Here is a 22,434-nt window from a genome sequence, read left to right on the forward strand (position 1 = left end):
GATTCGGGAGGTGAAATCGGTCCGTAATAGCTCTCTAAGCTGCTCTGGAGGAAATGGAAACTTAACTCTCAGAAGTGGAGTTTTATAGAAATAAAAGCTAATTCCCTCAGCGGAACACCCGTGCAAGAAGGCCACCTAGTTAGAATCAAGTAATGTCATCATCTGTGCATGTGCTGGTCTGGATGTGGATGGAAATAACTAGTTCAACCATTTGAAATATCCACCGACGCAACCTAAGCATGTGCCAAGGTTTGCGGAGTTGGCAGCTTCTACTGAAAAAATGCAATGCTCAATGCCGAACATCCGCGCAAGAAGGTTACCTAGTTGAAATCAAGTAATTTCATCATCTACGCATGTGCTTGGATGGAATTGACTAGTTCAGGTATTTCCTTTCAATTATCCTTCGACGCAACCTGAGCATGTGCCAAGGTCTTTGGAGTTGGCAGCTTCTACTGAAAAAATGCAATGCTCAATGCCGAACATCCGAGGACATGCAAGGAGTTGTTATTGAAAGAGATTAAGGAGGATGAGGAATCTCTCAAGGATGTTGGGATATGTTCAACGAGTGAGGTCAGCGGAGTGAAAAAAAACCCACTCCACTATCCGATCTTGCTTAATGCAACCTCCTCCTCTAACTTCCTAGTTTTAGCACGTAGCATGATGCTCTACAGAAGCGTTCCTGTATATAAACCCTCAGCTTTGAGTCTCCATCATTCAACACCTGGCAGAGATCTACTACCGTCGCTATTATCCGCTCTCCTCTGATCATCGCCGCTCATTGCCGAATTGCCGAATTGCACCATATTCCAGTCTTGTCACCACTCCTGCACCAAAAATCATAATCATGGAGGCTACTACTTCTGCTTCTGGGTAATTATGACTTAGAGATAATTACCATTATTTTAAATGTTATTTGAATATGGTTGAGGAGGGGTCTTAAATATATATATTTATCATATTAAAATTTTCAGAATTTCCATCATCATTAGGAAACTACACCCGTTTGCAAGTACCCCTATGCCATGCTATGAATGCCCTGCTGGATATGATATTAGTGCTGTCCAGTGGGATATAATTCCTAAGCGGGGGCGGGCTTTAATACCTTGCGGATTCTCCCTTGAAATCCCCAAAGGATTTTACGGGAGACTCGCATCCCGCTCTAGTCTTTCGCTGAGGTATGGGATAGAAGTTGGGGCGGGTGTAATTGATCCTGATTATAGGGGGGAAATTAAGGTTCTCCTCTATAACCATAGTGATGAGGATTTTTTGGTGAGAAGAGGAGCTAGAATATGTCAAATCATCCTTGAAAGAATCGCTACAGATGTTTCATTTGTAGTGTCTGATGACGTTACCTCTGATAGTAACCGAGGACAGGGTGGTTTTGGCAGTTCTAATCACCCTCCAGTTAATTGATGTGAGTAACGATTAATATATATATATATAAACATATGATTTATTGTATACAAAGTTTTCGTTTTTACCTTTGTAGGATGGAGTCCACCCCCTCAACCACGACGCTTAACAGCACCCCCACTGTCAGCGTCACCACCTCCACCTCAACGTCACCCGAAGCGTTGACCTCTTCATCAACTTCTGTGGTAGCTTTTTTAACTGGTTATATCAAATTTTAATAATGCTCGAAGTGTAATTAATATCTACTGACGGTACCTATTTTTATTCTGGCAGGCTAGCATCCGGGAAAGATTCTTTCGGTTGCAGGAGGAGGGGTCATTTCTGAAGAAGGAGGATTTGGAGGAGGAAACCCGCTACCGGGTGGAGAAGGTGGAGATGATGACCACCCGATTCGGGGAGGGGGTGGTGGCGACAATCTTTTTTCGGGGGAGGGAGAAGAAACTTTTTCTCCCCCGAATGTTTACAATGACGGTGGGGGAGGTTATGATTTATAATTATAGCCAAGAAAAGTTTTTTATATGTAAAAAAAATAATCAAATAAAAATTATTTGAACCAAAATGTTCGTTTTAATATATATGAATTTCCACAATTTTGTATCCCTATTCCTTAGAGAAAACATTATATATTTGGTCCACCTATTTGGTATATCAAAGTTTTAGAAATTGGGAATGTTATACCCTTATGTCTGGTATCGTACAGAATTTTAAAAATGGTACCTCAATTAGGGATTTTTCCATACCCTTAGTTTTCCAAGGGTAAACACTTATAATTTTACGGGTAATTCAATGCGGAATAGATAACTAAATTTTCCCTGATAAACTTTCAAATTTAAACCATATTTTTATCTAGAGGGTTTTTTGTAAACGCCACCGCCTAATTCTTATCCTTTCTTTTAGGAATAGTGACCTACCTATTTGGTATATCAAACTTTTAGAAATTGGGAATAGTAAACACTTATGCTCCGTATCATATAGCATTTTGAAAAGGGTACTTCAGTCGGAGATTTTACTATACCCTTATTACCCTAGGGTGAACCCTAATATTTTTACGATTAATTCCACGCGGAATCGGTAGCCAGCTGTTTTCTGATAAACATTCAAATTTAAATCATATTTTTATCTCTTCAAACAACGGAGTTATTGAGCATAATTCCCGAAAATTTCGGCTTTTTTGGCCATAGGGCCAAAACCACTGGTCCGATCGGTCTGAAAGTTCTGGAAAATACTCAGTACGATAGTACTGAGTACCCCCACGGTGCTCAACCCGCTAAGGGGTACATAGGGGGTGTCCTTTCGACAATGATATTCCCGTACCCTGAAAACCCTTGGATACCCTGGAAAGGGTCTCCGGTTTTCTCGCCGGGAATCGAAGGCGGGCATTGAGAGTGACCCATCTTCACATTTGCTCGCTTCTAGAGCGTATAGAAAAAATGAAAAAAAATCCGAAAAGCCAATTTGGCTAACGGGTCATACTTACCCCCACAGCTTTTGGTGTTAGCCCCACGGAGGAAGATCTCATCTGGAACCCTACACGATGATTAGGTGGGCCTATAGACCGGGACTATTTCCCGATCTGCTGGCGACCTAACGCCGATCCGTCCCCTTTATATACTGCGTAGAAAGTGTGGTGGAAAGGGAAAAAGCTAAGGGGTGAGGGATGGGCGTTTCCCGGTTAACGCAATTCTACTCTCTCTTCATGCCCTCCGCTTTAAATGTCAATTTCCGAATAGGAGAAGGAGACTGATTAATAGGTATAGAATGAGAGAATAGCAAAGCGGAATTGAAGAGAAATAGCGGGAATTTCAAAAAATTAGGTCTTGAGAACTTTAATTAATTTTTACGGGCTTATTTAAAGTGCTATCAAAAAAATTATAAGGACCTTTTTAACATATAATCACGTTGTCTTTCCATTATTTTTGTTTATTTGTTGTTATCGTTATTATTAAACGAGATATTTGATAAAATCTATATATTGTTAAATATAAAGAGGACTCTTTAAGGCATTAATCTGAAGTATAATTAGCTCTTCTTTCACTTGGCACCGTTTGTTGTACTTTTCAATCGATAGTTCTGGAGATATAAGAGGCGATGGCCTTGGGTCATGATTTTTCCTGCATGGGTTGGGTTGACGTTGTACAACTAGATTGCATATAAAGGAAAAATGCTCCCTCCCCCCTCTTTCACGTGACGTTATTTGTTTTTCTCTACGACCGATAGTTGTTGATGTATCCGGGTTTGAGTTTCAAGGTGAAACTTGCGCCAGGATGATTTTTCCTGCGTGGGTTGGGTTGACGTGATGCAATTATATTGCCTGTGAAGGATAAATGCCCCCCTCTTTCACGTGACGTCATTTGTTTTTCTCTGCGACCGATAGTTCCGGGTTGGAATGTCAAGGTCAAACCTGCGCCAGGACAAACATTTTCCCCCTACTATATATATATATATATATATATATATATATATATATTTCCAACAGGAATATTTTATTAGTTGAATAATATATCGGTCCTTTCTATTTTATAATTTCCATTTCATCTGTACTTATCGTCATTTTAGAGATAGCTTCACATACCTGTGATTATAAATATGAAAAAATAGCAGTCTTAAGTTATGTGAATATTTATTTATAAAATGAAAATGTTAAGGGGTTAAGAACCAATTTCAATTATATTTTGCAAAAAAATTAGTCTCCATTCATGCGGTAAATAATTGATAGTTACGACCAATGAATGCATTGAATCATAAATGCTTTTGACTATATCTACCGTAAGTATGCAGAAGATTAGAGCCAGGCGATTTAAATCAATTCCAAAGATGAGAAAGATCAAAATATCAAAAAAAACTATGAACGCGACGACAAAATATGTCGCCTCACTGCTTTTACGCTATGATTTGAAAGTCGAAACGAGACAAAGAAACTGCGGGAGATGCCGCAAAAGTAACTTTTCACGGACACATCCGGCATCTCCCTCAGTTTATTTGACTTTTGTCAAGGTTTAAACAGATAAGTGTTTAAAAGTTGGCTCTTTAACCATGTGGCGCATCCCGCACACGACTACGAATACCTGTGGCATTGTATGTACGGTATTTCGTCACAACATCTTGTTCCTTTAAAACCCTCAAAATTTCTGAGTTTAAGAGGAGGCCTCGATAGCAGAGCACAGGCATGTCCTGCCTGTGTTCACCGAGTGTCTCAATTTCGCCGGCGTCCGAGGCTTCGGCCGCCGGGATTCGGAGAGCGGCGCTGCCGGACTCTCTCGGAAGTCGAGGTTCCGATCGTGTTTTGTGTCGAGCGGCGGTTGACCGCCTAGTTCATCAAGAAGCGTGCGGTTTGACTCTCGACTTCTGCTGCCGGGAAGGCCGTGCTTTCGTTCTGTTTACTTAATCAAGACTGGCCTTGACTCTTGGTGTAGAGCTTAGGCTCATTTTTATTTGCCACCAACGGTTGCGTGTAGCGGGGAGGGAGTGCGCACGAGTGTTTATTTCTTTCTTGGAGTGCTTTCGGTGCGCTCTCCCTTTTTTCGCGCTGGCGTGCTCAATTTGATTTTTTCAAAATGGTCGCACATCACGTGGACACGCTCGCCTTGCAAATTGACGATAAGGCGAAGGCCCCTGCTCCGTTGGAGGTCCACCTCCTTACACTAGAGTTACTGGGCCTCACACCAGAAGAGATTGTGGATATCTAATTTGGATATAACCGCCATTTGGTATTCCTGAAGTTGGCAACTGAAGCTACTATGAAGAGGATTCTATATTATATCCCACGAAAGCTACCGTTTCCATCCCTAACGATCCGAGGACGACGATTGCCATTGACGATACCTTCGGTAGCCTTTGTAATGTAAGGATTCTTCGTCTTCCCGTGGAGACCGCATTGGAAGATATAACAAGTGAGCTTCAACGTTTTGGAAAAATCCATCGCTCGTGGGAGAATAGGTGGGAGGGCGACAAAATGGCGCGCGTGCTGACAGGTACGACAATGGTGCGTATGACGGTGGAAAGAAATATCCCGTCGTACCTCCACATTGGCGGCAACCGGGCCATCATTCAATCTACGAGGGTCAGCGCCGCACCTGCGCCCGTTGCAACCAAGAAGGCCATGGTGGAGGAAAGCCAAGGTGTCCGCAATATTCCCAGGGCTCCTCTAGAGGTGGACCAATTCGATCGATCTCCTCCGATTTCTCCCGACGGAGCCCCTTCGGCAGATGACCTCCAGTCCGCTCCCGGCCCCCCCGAGGCCACCTCCTGGGTTGGGCCGGTCACCAGCTGTGCTGCCTAAAAGAAGGCCTCCCGTTGAACGCTGCCGAGTTACCCGCTCTTCGTAGAGACCACGGCTGGGTCTTCTCCTTCGGACGAGGTCGAGGGGGAGGTATGCAGTGACAACTCGAGGCCTCGATCGGCGGCCCGTCGGACGAAGCGTCCCGGGAAGCGGCGAAGCTCTTGTCGCTTGGGCTCGAGCGGGGACCGAAGCAACGTAAGCCAAGACCAGGACTCTGGTAAGTGATGTACGGTGCCCATAGCTGTCCTCTCATTCAACCAATTAATATTATTTCGCTTAATATTGCTGGTGTTTATAGCGCTTTAGAAAGTGCAGTCCAACGTTTTCTCCGCGATCTCAGGGCTGATGTAATCCTCCTTCAAGAGGTAAGAGAGGACATACTCTGGGATAAAAACATCTTTCAGGCTTTCGGCAATTTTGCCGAAAGTCATTCTGGCACCACCACCATAGTCCGAAATGGCATTCCGTTCTCTCATGTTCGCCGCCACGCTTCAGGCCGAAAAACGTCCGCTATCGTGAATGGTATCCATATCACGAACCTTTACGCTCCCTCCGGTTAGAGCGCGAGGGCTGAGCGCGAAAAATATTTTAATGAACTCCCTCTCCCCTACCAGTATTCTTTATTGGGGAGGGCCATATTGGGCGGAGATTTCAACTCCATCTACCGCCGAGAGGGTAGTGCCTCGAAAAGGGATGGGGTGACATACTATCCAAGCCGGGCACTCTCACTGATTCGAGCGATTGACCCAGTGCGTTCTTATTGCGCCGGTCCCACCCCCTTCACGCGATCAGGGCCTAACTCTCGGACGCGGATTAACTGCCTCTTCCTCTCGGCATCCCTAAAGAATGATGTTTAGAGAGTGGACACGTGCCCCTACGCGCGGAAGGATCTGGCCAGAAGTTGGCTCAGCGTCTCCCCAGTTAGTGAGGGGTGCCTGAACTTCCTCCCGGAATGGCGCCACCTCAACTACTTAGCCCCTTTTTACCTTTTGTTCGCTGCTACGAATGTTACAAAGTAATATGGGGACATTGCCTTCAGGTGACACCGAAGCAATGCTCGGCAGAATAAATAAATCTCTCTCGCTTCCAATGACTCGCACTTCTTTGCCTTCAACCATCTGACTCTTTATCTTCGACAACACAACGGATAACCGCGGTACTCTAATAGATTCCTCTGATACAATTTTGCTCGATCGGCCAATCCCATTACTAGCGCCGGTCTGAGTTTCGCGAACTTTGCCATCGCACAAGGGGACAACAAATCTATCCTCTCTTACTGGCGAAAAAACACAATCATCACCCGACTTCTTTATCCCAAACCGGGAGTCGGTGGAAACCTCGAAGACATCGCCATTAACTTCGTCCCTAGCGGTGCAGCTTGCTTGCGACGCGGGTGGCAACCTCTTTATGACTCTTTCGGCCTTCGCCACCTCTACTAATTTCTGTGAATCCTTATTTAGAGATCCGTGATCCTTATTCCCTTCTGTCAATTCCTCCGTCGTTACTTGAAAACAAAATCCCTCCATACTGCCGTTTATTCGCGAGTTACATTTCATTATCTCTGCCGGAAAAGCACTTTGGTTTTTAGTGTCGCTTATCGTTTTTCCTCAAGGGATGCTAAATTATACGTGGCCATTTGCGAATCATTGCCATTAATTATACCATAAATGAAAGAATCAAACGCCTTGACCTCTTGGGAAACTCCAATTTCATGGGCGCCTATGGGCTCGTTCATCTGCGATGCTACGCCATTAGATTTAAGGTCTGTCTCGTGTCCCTCACCCATTCTTATTTTCCGTTTATTGAACGATATACTTTTCCCGAAACAAACCAAAAAATCAAGGCAACAATTTCAGAGTGTTAAAATCATTCGCCTTGACTGGGATTCAAACCCAGATCCCGCAATATCCGGTTGAGTGCTTTAGCCACTTAAGCTACCGAGGCGTCCTCTTAAACTCTGAAATTTTGGGGCTTTTAAGGGAACAACAGGACTCGACCGGATATTGACGGATCTGGGTTCGAATCCCAGTCAAGGCGAATGATTATTACACTCTGAAATTGTTGCATTGAAATGCACATTAGCGGATGACTCCGTTAAAAGTTACTGTGGCGGCATCTCCCGCAGTTTCTTTGGAATTCATAAAATCAAGGCCTAGAAGACCGTCATAGTTCGTTTCCCCAAAATCCACTACTAAGATGTCATGGGGATATAATTTATGATCAATCAAAAATTGCACGAACTCTCTCCGATGATTGGCAAGGGATGACCTGACGCGCTTCGCACCCGAGAATTGTAATCAGAATTCCTTAATTGGCCAAAAGGAAATTTTTTACTATCAATGATGGTAACGGCTGCTCTCGTTTCCACTAGAAAATTGTTATCTTTCTTAAAATTATTAACTACTATTGTCCATCCTGCTTCTTGAGTTACCACTAGAATTAAATCTGTCCCGACCTCCCAGTCGGGAGATCGGCGTTTCCCGCCACGAAGGGATTTTCGCGCCTCGGGCAGCGTCTGGGAAGATGGCCAATTCTTTTGACAAATGCCTCATTTCACGAGCGGCAATCTTTAGCCATATGATTTTCATTTCCACAATTTAAACACAAAGACGGCCTCGTTCTCCTCTCCCTATATCTAAACGCTCGACCAATGTGACCGGTTTTACCGCAGCGAAAGCAAACGCGTGCGCCGTGATTATCTATCCTTCGGTGTCCCTACTTGCACCGGGGGAAGCAGTCTTACTTTGGAACCCCTTCCGACAGCCTGTGCGGCGTTAATTTGTTCCACGGGAAACTGCCAACCTGCAACATTTGGCGGATTCGCGTTCATACCCTACCAAGGCGTTATATTTGGAGATGGCGGCCACCTAGGGGGTTACTGACACAACCACGCATGAGACTGTTGTGGTGAATTTACGTCTCTGTTGACGGCGAAATTTCTGACACTAGCTTCTTCAACGCTTGTGAACCCTTCTGTCTTAATCAAGTTTGTTGGATTACGAACCAACACAAACCTACCAATCTCTTCCTTCAGCCCAATTAAAAATTGCACAAGAAGTCTACCTTGAATTCTTCGCTGTTTCTGAATCAATCTCGCCCCATGACTCGCGTAGCCTACGGGCGACATGGCGCAATCTGGTTGGAAATTCTGCGACGTTCTCCAGCGGTTTTTCTACGCAAGTGTTAAATGTTTTTTCTAACATGATTGGAGATGCCTTTAGGGAAAATCTCCTTTTGAGATTAATGGAAAAGTCCGCGTATGAACCTAATATGTGATGATTTGCAGAGACCAAATCCGCGGCGGTTCCTCCAAGCCGAAGTTGAGCGACTCCTAAGGTCTGTGCTTCATTCCAACTACTAATATGACTTAAAATACAACGCTTTCCAAAAATTTGCCAACCCCAATCTCGACTTCCCCGCTAAACGTTGGAATTAAATGAATCTGGCTGCCAATAGCGGCGGTTAGCGCTGCTTCTCCGCAACCATTTTGCGGACTCGCGCTACTTCCCGGCTGTTCTAAGACATTAACCAAAGGTGTGAAGTTGAGTGCACTGCCGAATTTCAATCCATTTGCGGTTTCTTGATAATCGAGAAAAGGGTTAGGGTTCCCCAGTCTATGAGGGTTAAGGCCATCCATCGCGAAATTCAACCCAATGCTAATTACATTAAAATTTCACTGCGCTTAATTAATTTATTTTTTCATACTCCGAGTGTATCCGATACCCATGGTGGGCGCTGAATGGGCTAATTGATGGTTCCTGATGAAGTGACGCTTAGTTTAATTGCGCGCAGAGAATCGCGATGAGGTTATAGCACGTGTCTTAAAATAATAATTCGTTAGGTCAGCACAGATTAGAATATCCCACCTGTCAGAGAAAATACGGAACTTCCGATTTAAAGACGTGCACGGGCACATGATAATCTATGAGACACTGTCGCATACACTGAATAAATCACTAGTCCAACCGTGCAACCCCTCACCTGACACCAATATGTCGCAAGAGGGGTTTCTATGGTGCGACACAAAGGGTATCGGGGAAGGTACACCGAGTATTACCAAAGCAGCCGTATATTACCCAACATCAGTCATAATGCACCATTTACATAAGTATAAGGAAATTATGGATGGCTAGACCCTCGGTAAACCAACGCGAGTGCGGACAGAATTAAAATGGCAGAAAATTACCTGGGACAGGATAAATGCAGGGTGGACGCGGTCACGAAACACATAACCTAGGCAGAGCCCTCGTCCGTCGGAAAAGAAGGGAGTATGGCAGGGTGGACGCGGTCACGACACGCATAACCTAGGCGGAGCCCTCGTCCGTCGGAAAGGAAGGGAGTATTGCAGGGTGGACGAGGTCAAACGAACGTAACCTTGGCAGAGCCCTCGTCCGAAGTTTAGTCAGGAATAGGACACACTGACGCGACAAGCGCAACATAGCCGAAGCATCGTGCCCTACCGGTCACCGCCAGATAACCAACTGACTGCTTTTTGCCCGGCGACCAGGGCTTTTATACCCAATTTAGGAGTCAGGGAAAGAATACTTTTGAATCATTGTCTTTGGTCACGTGGGACATTCGGAGGAGCCAGGGAAGGAGTACCATGTCGCATACTTGCGACAATAGATATAAATTTTTGCAAAGTTACCATCTAGAATTTCGTTCAAATATAATAAGCTCTGTTGTTTGAAATATTAATTAATCTTACTTCTAATGATTTAAACCGAATAGAAATAATTTTAAAATCAAATATTTTCTCAAACAACATTGTTTTACTATTTTTACATTATAAACGAATGTATTAAGAGCAAATAACTTTAAAGAGCATACTGTATTTCATTAATGAAATAAGACTGGATCCGAACTCCAATTTGAAACCTTTCGTTCTTCACTTCTTTGTTACTATTGCCATGGTGACGTCGTCACCAAATGTTCAAACCAAACAAACTTAATTCTCAAGTAATGTATTAGATTGTTCTGTCACATTTTAAATTTCACATATCGCTAATGCCTTTGAGCACACTGTGCTTACTTTTAGAAATACACAATACACGTTCATTAAGGCAATATAGTATTCATTACCAGATTCAGAACGCACAAATTATTTGATTGCATTGTGAATAATGGGTGACATTAAAGGATCAACCGTAGCCAAAAGTTGTATTGCACTGTTTGGAAGAATACATCTCCTCTTTGAGGTGAACTGTCTCATTGTCTATTTTAAGGTTATTTATGTGTATTTGAACTTCTTCCTATTTACGCCACACATGGAAAGAATGGACTGGTGATATCTTTTATGAAACATATAACTTTCAAATTCTGGAGAACGCCTAATTACATTCACGACAAGATTACCAGCTGCTGAGATAGTTGTCTTTTAATTATTTCTGATGATAAACTCTGCTTGAATTGACTGAAGTATCCATCTAAGCGTAGAAAATATACATGTTAATGCTCCTTTTTAAAGTAATTATGGTCTATGTTTTGGATGGAATTGAACAGGAATCAAGTCCCAACCTACAGCTGTAAACAGTGTCAATATAAATTGAAAATAATACTTAATAATGTATTCCATGATCTACCAATACATTGAGACCAAATTATTCAAAGTGGATTTTTAAAATACAATTTATTGAAAGATTCAATATTGAAAAATTAAACATAAAATAAACTGTATTTAATACACGCTCGGTAGAAGATAGGGCTTCTTAAGTTATTTCCACAGCCATTTTGCAATTACCCAATTGGGTGCCACAAATCCCATATTATGAAGCACTCCTTTTTAATTACAGTGTTTGTAAAATGCATTCATTTCTTCATCTTCATTATATTTGATTGGCATCTATTGGCTTAGAAATGCCATTTATTTTAGAATATACTACCTTAATCAAAAATTTCCCGGAATTTATTCAGAAAATTAAAAATACAAGTTTATTCATCTAAATCTATATTGTCCCCTTCAAAGTAATCCCCATCGACTGCAACACACTTATGCCAGCGCTTGATCCAATCCTCGAAACATTTTTTATATTCGGTTTTCGGTATGTCCATCAGTGCTTCCTGCGATTTTTCCATTACTTCCTCTCGACTGCTAAAACGCGTTTCCCGTAATGGTTTTTTAACTCGATTGAACAGAAAGAAGCCACAGGGAGCCAAATCAGGTGAATTCGGTGACTGTTGGATGGTATTTGTTGCATTTTTCGTCAAAAAATTACGAATAATGATAGCACTGTGCGACGGTGCGTTATCATGGTGCAAAATCCACGAGTTTTCTGCCCACATTTCTGGTCTCTTTCGGCGAATTGCTTCACGCAAACGTCTCATAACGCCCAAATAATACTCTTTGTTTACTGTCTGGCCTTCTGGCAAAAATTCATGATGCACTACACCGTTGTAATCCATGAAAACCGTCAGCATTGCCTTCTTTTTTGACTGAAAACGACGTGGTTTTTTTGGTCTCGGCTCATTTGGTGAACGCCATTCACTTGCCTGATGTCTGGTATGCGTTTCGTACTCATAAACCCACGTCTCGTCTCCAGTAATGATCCTTTTGATGAATGTGGGATCGGATTCAGCCTCGCAAATCATGTCTTTTGCGACGTCAACACGGTCTCTTTTTTGCATGAAATCGAGGTACTTTGCTGCTACACGACGGAAACCCAAATCATTAACCACAATGTCTTGGGCGGATCCATAGGCAATGTTCAAGTCCTCCGCTATTTCTCTGATGGTTAATTTGCGGTTATTGACCAACTTTTACTTTATCAATTTTTTCACCGACTTTCGATGTCGATGGTCTGCCACTGCGTTCATCATCTTCGATTGACTCACGACCACTTCTGAACCGCTCGTGCCACTGGTAAACGACCGTTTTTTTTAGAGAATCGTTGCCGAAACACTTTTCCAACATTTCCAACGTCCGTGCGCCACTACATCCGTTTTTTACGCAAAATTTAATACAAGTTCGTTGTTGCAAATTTAAATCCATTTCTGCAATTGTAAAAAATAGCCAACACACACACAGAGATAGATGTACTCTTGGCTACGTAACTATTGCAAATGTCAAGTTAGGACACTAAGATTTAAAGGGAATATCAACAACAGATGTACCAATTTAACAAAAAAACAGAACTCAAATCGGAACGATGGGAGCGCCACACGGTGGTTATTCCGGGAACTTTTTGATCAGGTAGTATGTATGACATATAAAAGTCAAATGTTTTAAATGCAAGCGATGTCAAAGCCAATTAATAATGACTGATTCCATACAGGTTCATTGAGTATAATATATTTATTTTTATAGGCTTTATTTTCATAAAAAATTCAGAATCAATCAAAACAGATTTCGATGAAATATTGGAACAGGTTAAGACGATGAGAAGTCTCCTTGAATTATAAAGTTTGTGTTCAAAATTTATAAAATATCAAACCAATTTAATGGCAGACTCATTTAAACAGTTATTAATTCATTTATGCATTCATTGTCATTTAATTTTGGACAATTTATCAACCCAAATTAACATAAACATATTAAATATTAATCTTCATTACCTCAGAATAAAACATCCAGAAACGGACATATTTTCCCAGATTTATGAAGAAGGTTTGATTGCCCAATTACTTGATGCGTGAGTGTTTTGGTGTCCGATGGCTTCCCAGCAACATCACTAGTCAACACTTCCAAGATTTCCTTTGACTGCTTCTCATCCTGTTCATTTAGAGATTGATGAAACTGCTGGAATTCTTCAATGCTTTCGGGCATTAATTGATGATTACTCAATTGAACTAATAACTGTGGAAATCAAGTTATTAGCTGACCACTATACTGATCCTTTTGTTTAAAAAAAATCAAGTTTTATAGATTGGTAGTGTATAAATACTATTGAAATTAGTATGTTGTTTTGCATTGATCATTCTTCATAAAACTATGAGCAAACCAGTTCAAGAATGATATTTGTCAAAGAGGCAGAACATTCTCACTCCATTCTCTTCAAATGTTATGCCATAGCATAGATATGTGCTCGTCAAACACTATCTGCATTTTGCAGACAATGATACCTTTATGAGGGATAGACATCCTTGTGTCAAGCTGAATGAAATTAGCCCTCTGCTTGTATTTCTCAACAAAAAGTTCTCAAGTTTGTTGACACCTGAGAGGAAGATTTCTATTGTCAAAAATGTTATTCTGTACAAGGATGAGCTCTCACTGATGCAGTATGTTTCCCTGAAAGGAGCCAGATTTGGGGTGGAAACGTTTAGATTTGCTAAGCCTATGTCTGGATATATATGGTCATTTAATATTATTTCTACAGGAAAAAGGTGGGTCATGATAGTCTATGGGGGTAAAGCATTGGACTATTGACCGGAGGGTCCTGAGTTCAAACCCCAGGCAGACACTCAGGGCACCTGATGCTCCACTCAAGCTATGTGATTTTTTCTGGTACCAATCTTCCTGGTAAACCTTATCTGCCACAGTGAAAGTAACTGGCTCCCCTTAATACCCTGATGTGTGAATTTCACAGACTGTATAGAGCTAAGTACAGGGTGAACTCTACCATCACCCATAAACCGACCTTCCAACATTGATTACTGTGTTTATGGTACACAGGAAATGGTCAGTATTGAAGGTGGAATATACCAATCTTCCTATTACATCCTTAGATTGTGCTAGCAGTAATGAAACCTCTGCTAGGTCAAAGATTATTGCCTGACTGCAGACAACTATTACACCTCCTCAGAGCTGCTGATTTATTGGTTTCGAAAGGAACCGATAGACATGGGACATTGAGAATTAAAAGGAAGGAAGTACTAGATGACGTATAGACTAAAGAAGTTGAAAAAGGAGTAATTGACTGCCCTCCAGCAAGGCAAAGTGATTGCTATGAATTGGGAAGATAAGATGGCCGTCAAGTCTCTGTACCCTTTACAGTACATAATACGGAATTTGTGGAATATAAATGAAAAGGATATGGTGCTATAAAAGCCAAAAGTTGCTGTTGTGTACAATAATACAATAGGTGGAGTAGAAAGGGAAGATCAGCACCTGACAAATTTCCCCATTATGAAAAAAGGGGTGCAATAAATATTTTAAACATTTTTCTCTTGTTGGACCAGGGCGCATGGAATGGATTTCTGTTGCAGAGAAAGGGTGGTGGACCAAAGGGTAAGTTCAGAATTTAGAATCAAACTAGTGGAAGATGTAACTGAGGGGTACATTGCATATGATATTACATGTGAGGGTGGAAGGCCTTCAGTAGAACCAAATCCTTGATCCTCTATGTAAGTTACAATTTCCTAAGTATATTCCACCTACAGAGAAGAAGGAAAAGCTTTGTAGGATGTGTGCAATTTGTTGTGCCAAAAGGGATGGAACAAGCAAAAAGATTGGAAAAGAAGCGAGGTGCCATTTCCAAGCATGCCACAGCCACTAAGAACAGACATGTGATTTTATGAACGGGTGGAGATTTTCGTGTGTTTTAAAAATATGGTTAAAAGAATTCGTAAATCATGCCTTAAGTTTCTACGTCATATCATTTTAATCCCCATGTTGTTTCGTCATCCTGTTTTTCAACAGGAATTAATAATTCTAAATCCTCGATGACTTCATTTGCGTGTGACTGATCCTGAGCAACTTTCATTTGCCGCTGTGTTTGTAATTAAAAATTCGAGAATTATGAAGAAATGTTGCTGTTTCTCTCGCTTTTAATACACAAAACATTCTACATAAAATAAATTTAATTAGAATGAGCCAATTGCGACATGCCATACATCTTCAATCGTTTTCTCTCTGAATAAATTGATTACGCTGATTAAATCGTAAACAATTTCTTTCACTTTTTCCACGTTTTTTCTTTGGTCGTTGTTGATGTGAAAGAAGAATGGGGGTCCTGCTACCGACCGACCAATCGATGCTTATGGACTGTGCCGTTAGCTGCATCTTATACCAATATCCAGCTATGCTGATCAAGGGTCGTAGGATTTAAGTGGTTTATGGGCGAAGTTAAGCTAGTGAGTATATTTTATTGCAGTTTGTGACAGTATTATATTTGGAGATTATGACTGCCCATTTATGCTTGCTTTAGCACAATTGTATCTGATACGGGGATTATCAGGGTAATCTCATAAAGGTTCTAATAATGGGTTGCCAGTATTTCCTATTGCTTGTTGAAATGACGTGGCTAGGTCGCTTAGATATGTTGGAAGATCCGGTATTTTTAGATCCGTGTGAATATCTGAGTTTCTTACAAACCAGGCGTCATTAGCAAGGGTTCTTAGAGTATTATTTTGGAAGCATGTCATTTTCTTCAATTTGGTTGCGGCTATTGAACCCCATGCTGGGTAGCCTTCAGATAGGTGGTATCAGAGATTTAAATAACAGTACCTTGGTGAGAAGACAAAGGGGACTGGTGCATTTTATGAGGGGATAGAATAAGAAAGCGGCTGAATTGGCCTTGTTAATTGCATATTGAGTGTGTGTTTGACAAGTGAGTTTACTGTCATTTTGTACACCAAGAAATTTAGCCGATGATGCCTGGGGGATTATTTCCCTGCCATAGTGGATAGGAGTGATGTGAGGATTCTTCCATTTTCTGGCGTATTTTACGTTTACGCATTTTGTGGTGTTAATGGTTAGTTTCCAATTGGTCATCCACTCTGCTTTGCTCTTACGGTGTTCTTGGACATTTTTTGCGGCATGATTTGGGTCAAAGGAAGTTGACGCTCTAGCTGAGTCATCCGCATGGAGGTAGCTTTTGGGTCGGAGGGGAGGTCGTTAATGTAGAGGTTGAATAGGACGGGTGACAAAATTGATCCTTGAGGAAAGCCTGCGGATATGGACTGGGTAGTTGATTTGGCATTGTTAAGGGCTAGAAAGAATGTGCGGTTTGAAAGAAAGGAGGGGATGGTCTTATTTAGGTATACTGATATGTCGGTTTTAAGCAGTTTATGTATTAAACCAGTTCGCCAGAACTTGTCAAAAGCTCTTTGGAAATCAAGGAAGACTACTTGGGTGTGCTTGTGGATGTGGAAGCCGAAAGTGATCAGTTCAACCAATCTTGTTATTTGCTGAGTGATGGAATGGCGACGGCGGAAGCCAGTTTGCTCAGGTGTGATCAAGTCTAGGGCCGAGATTTCTTCTTGTAGCCTGTTTAAGATGCATTTTTCTAGAAGTTTGCCCATGCGGGGGAGTAGGCCACTGGGTCTATAGTTCAGGATATAAGAAGGATTTTTATCGGGTTTTAGAAGGAGTATTATCTTAGCCATTTTCAATGCCTTTGGGAAGTACGATTGGGAAAGACAGGCGTTGAGGATAGAGAGTAGGTGTTTGATAAAAGATTTAGGAAGGTTTTTCAGGTGAAGGTATGAGATTTGACCGGGTCGCGGTGATGACTTTGTTTTGGAGTGGGACATAATGGAGTAAAGTCCTTGAGGAGTAATTTCCAGGAATATGTGGAATGGGCAAAGTGACAGGCCATAGACACTGATCAACGCTTCTGAATCCAACAAGGATGTATTATTGTTTTAAAAATGCATTCGAAGGAGTCGGCAGATGTATTTGCTTTGCTGCTGTCATCGTATAGTGCGCTCCCATTATGTGGTATTGGCTGGGTGGGTACCTTTTTCCTTTGCGGACAGTGGGCTTGGGTAAATACCGAATTGTCGTTATGTGAGAGTGAACTTATCTTTTCCTGCAAAGTTTTTTCCCAATGTGTTCTAGTTTTGGATGTTACAAGGTTTCAAAGTGCACAGAAGCCGATTTTATCTTGGCGGAGATTAGTGCATTGCCAGAGGGCTCTGGCCTTGTTTCTAAGTGAAATTAGGCGAAAAATATCCTGAGGTAGTGTGGCACCAGCGATGGAGGCCGGAGAAGGAGGGTAGCAAGAGCGATGAATGATTTTGGTTAAGGTGCTTGTAAAATCTTGAGCCGCTTTCTCTATGCTGTCTGGAGTGCTAGCAGGACATGGGACAAGGTTAATGGCCAAGCAGTTTTCTTTAAATAGTTTCCAGTTAACTCTTCTAGTTGTATGAAGGAGGGTAGGAACGCAGTAAAATATAGGGCAGTGGTCCGAGGCTGAGTTATCTAGGTTAAGAATTTGGAATGCAATATCTGCAAATAATAGAACTACATCCAGGATATCGGAGGAGTGGGAGTGATGATGGAAGTTGGTAGGGAATGGCGGTGAGTGAATTACTATATTGTTGGTAAATAGGAGCTTATGAAGGGCTCCCCTTTGTGTAGTAGTGGTTTTTCCAGCTTTATTTTTTGTATTTTATGCCATTTATGTTCCATTGTAAAACTTTAAGGAAGTGGTTGTTTATTTGTGAATTAGGCACCATTTACAAGTTGAAGAAGGGCTGGAATAAGGTCATTGGTGAAGATGCTAATAGGGGTTTTACTGTCAGTAGGAGAAAGAAGTTTCGTAATTATGCTCAATAGAGAAGTTCTTATATTTGCAGTTGATGATTTGTCATTGATTGAGGGAGACTGTGATCCAGAGGGTGGCGGAGGATGTTGATCGGAGGTTAGGGGAGAGTTAAGAGATGATTGAGGTGTTCACAGCCAAACTGTCAGCTATCAAGAGGGACCTAAAAGACATAAGAGAATGTAATGGCTCTTCTCTCATCTGTTCGCACTCATTGATTTCCCTATAATGCATATCAGTCTTGTCATCAATGCACCTCATGGTACAGGAGATCTATTATACCCTGTGGTCCCTTCAGATAAAGGGGAAGTAGGTATCCTCTACATGGACTGCTGGTCATGTGGGAATACCAGGCATTGAAAAAGCTGGCAAAGCAGCAAATGAAGCCCTGGTCAATCTCAAAACAGACTCAGCTTTGCTTCCTGTGCTGGATGTCGGGGGTGCCTTGCTCAATTTGGTTCTGAACCAGTGGAAGGAAGCTTGGTGATTCTTGCAAAGCGAGGAAGTTAAGGCCATAAATTTGGTTGTTTTGACAGGGCCCTCTTCCATCTGGAAAATTCAGAGGGAAGAGGTCAGGATCACGCGCCTGAGAATAGGGCACTTAGCCCTCACGCACTCTTCATGGAGACAAAAGTGCAACCTTGCTGCAATGTCTGTAACTTGAACCTGATTGTGACTCAGAAATAAATTATAAAAGGCCAGATACCTTTTTTAAAATATGAGATAATTTAAGCAATAGTTTAGGAGAGGACCCCAACTTTTTAGGTAAGGTTTCCGAGTTTTTAAAGGACACTGACCTGAACGGACAACTTGAGTTTCCGTTTCTTTTTTTTAAATAATTTTGTTTTTAACTATTTATATGTTTTTTATCCATAAACGTATTTATTAAAATTGGATTGAGGTTTTAAATGTTTTAAAAAGTGTTGCAAAAACAACCACAGTGGTTGATGCATCCAAAATCCCAACAATAAATACGGGTTGGTTTCTTTGGGTAAGACCATTTCCTTCAGCTGAGAGATCTCAATGTGCTTATCATTTTAAAGGAAGTATGAGTTCCTGAGGCAGAATTTGCGAGGTCCAGGTTAATCCTTAGCTAATCCCTGTGAGGTGAGGTTTTTGATGAGTAGCATGGAGTCATCAATGGGCGTATTTGTGAACAAGGAGATGACATCAAAGTTCACCAGCATATTGACTTCTTGGACTTCAGCATTCCGAATAATGTGAATGAAATCCATGGAAGTTTTAGCAAAAAAGTCAGTTTTCCTGGCGAAGAGTTGAAGAGCATGCGCAACAAATTGCGGTAGCTTGTGGGTTGGTGCATCGATGTTGCTGACGATGGGTCGTCAGCAACATCGATGCGTCATCACCTTAAGTGCCATCAAAGCACGCCGAAATATGGAAACTAAGAAGAAAAAGAACCACAATGAAACTACAGGATAATAACTTGCATTACTGGAAAGATAGCTCAGGCGTGTACACTAATAGGCAATGGTTTGCATTCTTAAATATAATTACATATTTTATGTATTTTTTACACTCCTTCCCATGTATGGTAAATTTATTCATTCATTTATTTATTATATTACCAACACGAAGCCCGGATACATCATGAAATGACTTTCTTGCTTGCAAGAAAGAAAAACATCTTCAATTGCCATTATATATTTGTGGAGAAAGGAAAGTCAAACGTTTGTATGTCTCCGCACATGTCCAATAATTTGATTTTCCTTTTCAGTATTTGATCTTTATACCTAATTAACGAAAATATAGTATCCATAGAGCATACTTTATTTCTCTTTAAAATTAAATCTTATTCTCAATCTAATTCGAAACTTTTCATTCTTCACTTGTTTGTTACTGTTGCCACGGCTACAGCGTCACCATATGATCGAATCAAAACAAACATTAATGCGTACTTCAGAAACAATATTCTTTACACACTCACAGACCATAGGCTTTCCTTTCTAACTGAATGACATGGAGCAGATTCTTAACGGTATGGCTTCTCATTTGCGTAAACAAGGATATACTGCTTCAGGTTGCAAATCTTAGTGAATGTATTTTGGAAAGAATGGACGGGTGAGATCATTTGTGAGATATATGCCTTTTAAATTTGGAGAACACCTAATTACATACACAACAATAATACTTGCTGCTGAGATAGTCATGTTTTAATTGCTTTGGGCTCTGCTTGAATTGACTGCAGTATCAATCTCTGTAGAAAATATATTTGTAAATGTTCCTTTTTGAAGTAGTTAAGATCGTATGTTTTTGGTAGAATTGAACGGGAGTCAAGTGTCAAACGACAGCTATAAACATCGTCAATAATGTTTAGAAAATAGTATTATTTCACATGCGCAATGATCAAACGATACATTGAGTCCAAATCATTCAAAATGGATAGTTAAAATACAACGGTTATAAATAGGAAGATTCGATATTTAAGTAGTTAACGTAAAATTAGATTTTTATTGTTTTCTGTAGTGAGGTATTATTTTATTTAATATGCTGAGTCAATTCCCAAATACACCTATTAACGCCACAAATCCCTTGCTGTTGTGAAATACTCCTTTTTAATTATGGTGATTGTGATCGAATTCATTTCTTCTTCTACATTCTGTTCGATTGGCATTGCTTCTATTCTTGAAAATGCCATTATTTAAGGATACAAGTGTGACCTTTATATTTCAAATGCATTTAATGTACTCACTTTCACAGCAAACCGATAATGGTTGATTATATGCAGTTTAATTGAGTACACTATGCATTTAGACGGGCTTTATTTTTATACAAATTCAGAATCAATGGAAACAAAATTTATTTAAATATTGGAGCAATGTAAGACAATAAGAAGTCTCCTTGAATTTGAGTGTTTGTGTGCAATAATATAAAAATGTTTAACATCACCAATATAATGGCACGCTCATTTAAACTGTTAAATTCTCATTATGTATGATTAAGGATCATGCATCAATTGTCCTTTGATAATGGAGAATTTAGTAGACCAAAATGTGCAAACATAATAAAATGGCACCCATCATGATTTCTGTCAAATTTCCTTGAAGAATTAGCAGTTTTAATGTGGCGTTCTTGGATTTATTTTGAAGAATGCACCAAACTCATAGGATTTCATTTCCACCTTACTCATCTCTCAATAAACAATCTGTGTCACAAAAACAGTGTAAAAAAACAGATAGTTCTACATTTGAATGTCCACAATATGAAATGCGCTGTAAGTTGATCAAATTCCACAATAAATAGTATTATTTAGATTTGCTCTACCCCTCATGGTGTACAATCATGACTCCACAGCTAATTAAAAATGGTCTGCAGAAATCACGTTGTGGTGTATTAGCAAGGGAGGAAAAATCTCTCTTGGGTAGTAGCAAGATTCGTATGACATGTTTTGGGAAATGACCCCATAACTCATCACTGCAATTCAAATGACATGGAAAGAAGACGTGGTCAAGTGTTAAACGATACTCATTTGAAATGGGAAAGTTGAGCTTTAATCAGTTCATTACAGATCTGACTGATGTGAGTCTCCCTGTTAAGTTTCCTATCTATATTAATTCGTAGTATTTTAGAATTTTCAACATCAGTACATTTTTATATACTATAACTGCATACATTATGCTGAGTTTTGTTAGTATTTAAACGTAAATGATTAATATGAAACCTACCTGCTTATCCTGTCTTTGAGTGGCTCTGAATCGTACCTTCGCATCTTCTAGATTTTTATATTTTTGCACACAAAAAGCATAATAATGATATAAAACATATGTAGGTTTAATTTTACAGGGCAAATCAGGTATCATGATGATACCCAAAATAGCTCAATACTAGAAATTTGTCATGAAAATATGGGCATTAAAATTATTATTGGAAGCAAAATGAGGCCATGTCTTTATGGACAAATTAACCCTAGAACTACTAAAAATTTAAGAGAAATTAGGTAAATCAGACTGTTGTGCTACAATACAATTTTCAAGGAAATAATGAAATTAACTCCTAATAATAATAATCTAGAAGGAACTTGAATCCTTAAATGAAACATCCCTATCCTGTTCATTCCCTTTTCTTGCTCGTCTCACATTCTCCCCTCTATTACCATCTTGAACAGTCCCTTTTTCGGTCAATATGCCCTTCATCCATTTTTACTGCCTCAATAGGATTTCTCCCAACCAACCCCTCTCTTCACCCACCATACCAAGTACTTTCTCATTGGTTTTCTTCTCGGTCCATTTCACCTTCTCCTTTTTCTCCACACCCACATGTCAAAAGCCGCCAGTCCACGACTATCCTCCTGCTTCAATGACC

The 22,434-nt window shown here is 40.7% G+C and overlaps 1 long non-coding RNA gene across 1 annotated transcript; it reads left to right on the forward strand.

Annotated features, from left to right (window-relative positions):
* Positions 1 to 1,370: 1,370 nt before the first annotated feature.
* Positions 1,371 to 1,957, forward strand: LOC139689449 (uncharacterized). The gene is made up of 3 exons (XR_011701329.1): positions 1,371 to 1,414; positions 1,490 to 1,598; positions 1,687 to 1,957. It is a non-coding gene; the product is annotated as an uncharacterized lncRNA (long non-coding RNA).
* The last annotated feature ends 20,477 nt before the right edge of the window (positions 1,958 to 22,434 follow it).

Source organism: Hetaerina americana, unplaced genomic scaffold, assembly GCF_022747635.1.
Source record: "Hetaerina americana unplaced genomic scaffold, ioHetAmer1.1.p SCAF_230, whole genome shotgun sequence".
NCBI classification, from domain to species: domain Eukaryota; kingdom Metazoa; phylum Arthropoda; class Insecta; order Odonata; family Calopterygidae; genus Hetaerina; species Hetaerina americana.